Source organism: Phoxinus phoxinus, assembly GCF_949152265.1.
Source record: "Phoxinus phoxinus genome assembly, chromosome: 14".
Lineage (NCBI taxonomy): Eukaryota > Metazoa > Chordata > Actinopteri > Cypriniformes > Leuciscidae > Phoxinus > Phoxinus phoxinus.
This window is the reverse complement of record NC_136889.1, coordinates 354,249-359,248: the sequence shown is the minus strand read 5'-3', so window position 1 is coordinate 359,248 and position 5,000 is coordinate 354,249. Positions and strand designations below refer to the sequence as shown.

At 53.0% G+C, this 5,000-nt stretch overlaps 1 protein-coding gene across 2 annotated transcripts in view; it reads right to left on the bottom strand.

Moving 5' to 3' along the window:
• Positions 1-5,000, bottom strand: part of LOC307011031 (phosphofurin acidic cluster sorting protein 1) — a 39,704-nt gene that overhangs the window by 28,825 nt on the left and 5,879 nt on the right. The gene's annotated exons all lie outside the window — the stretch shown is intronic.

The following is a 5,000-nucleotide window of genomic DNA, read 5'->3' as shown; positions in this document are numbered from 1 at the left end:
TCATGAAATAACAATATCTGTGAACTCTTAAAGTCACCATCAGATCTACATGAACACATCTGTGTTTTAATGTAATATTGCAGTTTATTCTGAATGATTTACAGGTGCACATCATTATTGTGTTAATAATGTTGAATGAGAATAAGTTCCTCTTGCAGCTTCTCTTCTCTGATGATGTGGGCGGGGTTATAACCTGTCACTCACATGAGATCAGCCAATAGCTAACCACAACCATCCAATCAGTCCCCCACAGACACAGTCAAGCCCCGCCCACATGTGTTCTGGTTCCGGAAGCGCTTCTCTCGGATATACGGAAGAATAGAGGAGAAACTTCTGTTTTATGTCGACTTTAATGTCAGAAGAAGCTTTCGCTCGCAAGATTCGCAGATGTTTTGTCCTTGAAGTAAAAGGCCGGCTGGAACAACGAGCACAGGAAAGGAGAGAGAGAGAGAGAGAGAGAGAGAGAGAGAGAGAGAGAGAGAGAGAGAGAGAGAGAAGAGAGAGAGAGAGAGAGAGAGAGAGAGAGAGAGAGAGAGAGAGAGAGAGACGCATCCAAACTCTTCCGACGCCACGATCCCATAAACATTCTCAGCAGGAACACGCTTCAGATAAAAACAGGCCAAAATAAACACGACTGTGTGATTCCTGACCGGATGGGAAACTGCTGGATCCCTACAGCATGACAGACTCTCTCTCTCACACACACACACACACACACACACACACACACACACACACACACACACACACACACACACTGGCACTGGTTCCTCCATCCGCGGTCAGTCAGTCAGAGTCGCTGACGGTGAGTTTACACCGGCTTTACTGTGTCTGCCGCTTACAAGCAGCTTACGGCAGGTTTGTTTACAGCGCACCAGGATTTACTGCATCAGATTAGACGTACCGCACACAACACACACTATTGCCAAAAGAAGACATGCAGACGCTTCTACACACACTTCAATTTGCAATAATGCTTCTCTGTCTGGCAATCTGATGGACAAGTCTGGGTTTAGCGGTGGCCAGGGGAACGGTACTTGCCTGACTGCATTGTCCAAAGTGTTTATGGCGTGGGGTTGTTTGGTGGAGGGGGGTTATGGTGTGGGGTTGTTTGGTGGAGGGGGGATTATGGTGTGGGGTTGTTTGGTGGAGGGGGAATTATGGTGTGGGGTTGTTTGGTGGAGGGGGGGTTATGGCGTGGGGTTGTTTGGTGGAGGGGGGATTATGGTGTGGGGTTGTTTGGTGGAGGGGGGATTATGGTGTGGGGTTGTTTGGTGGAGGGGGGGTTATGGTGTGGGGTTGTTTGGTGGAGGGGGGATTATGGTGTGGGGTTGTTTGGTGGAGGGGGGGTTATGGTGTGGGGTTGTTTGGTGGAGGGGGATTATGGTGTGGGGTTGTTTGGTGGAGGGGGGATTATGGTGTGGGGTTGTTTGGTGGAGGGGGGTTATGGTGTGGGGTTGTTGGGTGGAGGGGGGGATTATGGTGTGGGGTTGTTTGGTGGAGGGGGGATTATGGTGTGGGGTTGTTGGGTGGAGGGGGGGATTATGGTGTGGGGTTGTTTGGTGGAGGGGGGATTATGGTGTGGGGTTGTTTGGTGGAGGGGGGATTATGGTGTGGGGTTGTTTGGTGGAGGGGGGGTTATGGTGTGGGGTTGTTTGGTGGAGGGGGATTATGGTGTGGGGTTGTTTGGTGGTGGGGGGATTATGGTGTGGGGTTGTTTGGTGGAGGGGGGATTATGGTGTGGGGTTGTTTGGTGGAGGGGGGATTATGGTGTGGAGTTGTTTGGTGGAGGGGGGATTATGGTGTGGGGTTGTTTGGTGGAGGGGGGATTATGGTGTGGGGTTGTTTGGTGGAGGGGGGGTTATGGTGTGGGGTTGTTTGGTGGAGGGGGATTATGGTGTGGGGTTGTTTGGTGGTGGGGGGATTATGGTGTGGGGTTGTTTGGTGGAGGGGGGATTATAGTGTGGGGTTGTTTGGTGGAGGGGGGGTTATGGTGTGGGGTTGTTTGGTGGAGGGGGGATTATGGTGTGGGGTTGTTTGGTGGAGGGGGGGTTATGGTGTGGGGTTGTTTGGTGGAGGGGGATTATGGTGTGGGGTTGTTTGGTGGAGGGGGATTATGGTGTGGGGTTGTTTGGTGGAGGGGGGATTATGGTGTGGGGTTGTTTGGTGGAGGGGGGGTTATGGTGTGGGGTTGTTTGGTGGAGGGGGGATTATGGTGTGGGGTTGTTTGGTGGAGGGGGGGTTATGGTGTGGGGTTGTTTGGTGGAGGGGGATTATGGTGTGGGGTTGTTTGGTGGTGGGGGGATTATGGTGTGGGGTTGTTTGGTGGAGGGGGGATTATGGTGTGGGGTTGTTTGGTGGAGGGGGGATTATGGTGTGGGGTTGTTTGGTGGAGGGGGGGTTATGGTGTGGGGTTGTTTGGTGGAGGGGGATTATGGTGTGGGGTTGTTTGGTGGTGGGGGGATTATGGTGTGGGGTTGTTTGGTGGAGGGGGGTTATGGCGTGGGGTTGTTTGGTGGAGGGGGGTTATGGCGTGGGGTTGTTTGGTGGAGGGGGGTTATGGCGTGGGGTTGTTTGGTGGAGGGGGGTTATGGCGTGGGGTTGTTTGGTGGATGGGGGTTATGGTGTGGGGTTGTTTGGTGGAGGGGGGGTTATGGCGTGGGGTTGTTTGGTGGAGGGGGGTTATGGCGTGGGGTTGTTTGTTGGAGGGGGGTTATGGCGTGGGGTTGTTTGGTGGAGGGGGGATTATGGTGTGGGGTTGTTTGGTGGAGGGGGGTTATGGCGTGGGGTTGTTTGGTGGAGGGGGTTTATGGTGTGGGGTTGTTTGGTGGAGGGGGGATTATGGTGTGGGGTTGTTTGGTGGAGGGGGGTTATGGCGTGGGGTTGTTTGGTGGAGGGGGTTTATGGTGTGGGGTTGTTTGGTGGAGGGGGGATTATGGTGTGGGGTTGTTTGGTGGAGGGGGGGTTATGGCGTGGGGTTGTTTGGTGGAGGGGGGTTATGGCGTGGGGTTGTTTGGTGGAGGGGGGGTTATGGCGTGGGGTTGTTTGGTGGAGGGGGGTTATGGCGTGGGGTTGTTTGGTGGAGGGGGGGTTATGGCGTGGGGTTGTTTGGTGGAGGGGGGGTTATGGCGTGGGGTTGTTTGGTGGAGGGGGGTTATGGTGTGGGGTTGTTTGGTGGAGGGGGGTTATGGCGTGGGGTTGTTTGGTGGAGGGGGGGTTATGGCGTGGGGTTGTTTGGTGGAGGGGGGGTTATGGCGTGGGGTTGTTTGGTGGAGGGGGGATTATGGCATGGGGTTGTTTGGTGGAGTGGGGATTATGGCGTGGGGTTGTTTGGTGGAGGGGGGTTATGGCGTGGGGTTGTTTGGTGGAGGGGGGATTATGGCGTGGGGTTGTTTGGTGGAGTGGGGATTATGGCGTGGGGTTGTTTGGTGGAGGGGGGTTATGGCGTGGGGTTGTTTGGTGGAGGGGGGTTATGGCGTGGGGTTGTTTGGTGGAGGGGGGATTATGGCATGGGGTTGTAGTGATAGGGAAACCCTGAGAAGCAAAAGCCACAGGCCGTTTGATACCGTTCTGGAGTTGTGAAAGAACCGCGCCAGGGGCAATAGCTGAAGCATCAAGTGACCAGTGTGGGGCAGTCAAGACTGAAGTGGGCCAAAACAGATGGGCTCGTCAACAGTTCCTTAAGCCTGCATACAGCGTCTGAACAAGCGGAAGACCAGGTCCAAGTAGCATCCTTTTTTGGCAGCTGGCGGAGAGGGTACGTGATGGTGGAATATTGAGGCAGGAGACGTATGTAGTATGTTGTCATCCCCAGAAACGATGCGACTTGCGCTGCGGACGAAGGCTCTGGCACCTGATGTATGGCCTCGATATTGGAGTGTAATGGCGAAAGGCCCTCAGCTGAAACGTGAAAGCCAACGAAGTCAACCTCTGGCACCGCAAATAAGCATTTCTCCACATTAAGCGTCAGATTATGTTGACTGAGGGCAGCAAAAGTGTCCCTTAAGCGCTGTTCGTGAATCACTGCATTTGGGGCATGGACAATGACATCATCAAGGTAAATGGCGATGCCAGGGACACTGGCCGGATGGTGGACATGATTTTTTGGAAACAGCTTGGTGCCGAACTGAGTCCAAAAGGCATCCTCGTATAACGGAATACGCCAACATGCATTACAAATGCAGAAAGATTCCTACTGTCTGGGTGGAGGGGGACCTGGAGATAACCTTGGAGAAGGTCAAGTTTGGAAAAATTGTTGAGCCATGAAAGTGTGTAGTCAGCTCCTCGATTGTCGGCAGAGGGTAGCGATCTGGGATTACTGCTTTATTGACGGATCTTAAGTCCACACAAACTCTCAGGCCACCGGATTTTTCCTTAACCACAGTCAAATTAGACACCCATGGGGACGCATCAACAGGTTCGATGATACCCTCTGCTTGCAGTTTACTGAGTTCTGCTGTGACTTCCTCACGCAATGCCAGCGGGATGCGGCGAAGCGGCTGAACTACTGGTTTCACTGTGGGGTCCAAGAGAGGTTGGTGTGTGAAAGCAGCTGAGCACCCAACGCCTTCAAACAGTGTTGGCCATTCTAGTTGCCAAGGACAACTGACAGTCAGAATTTGAGCCCCCTTGTTGTCTAGTAGAGAAAAATCCAGACTCGTAAACAGGTCCAGTCCGAGGATATTGCTGCCATGGCGAGTAATGTGGAATGGGGAGTTAGATAGAGCTTTGGTGCCATACTGGACAGGCGCATGTACAAGACCAATAACGTCAACTGCAGAACTTCCATATCCAAACACATTTAGAGAGGGTGGGTGGATGGGTAAGTGTGACAGGAGACGCTCATAAGTGGCCATATTGAGTAGCGAGACTTTAGCCCCGTGTCCAGTAGCAAAGGAACACAAGAGTCAGCTATATTAACAGTGCATGTAGAAAACCCTGCTGAATTAGTGTTGATTGAATGGATAATAGCAGGGGTTGAAGCATTAGCACGCGGGTTT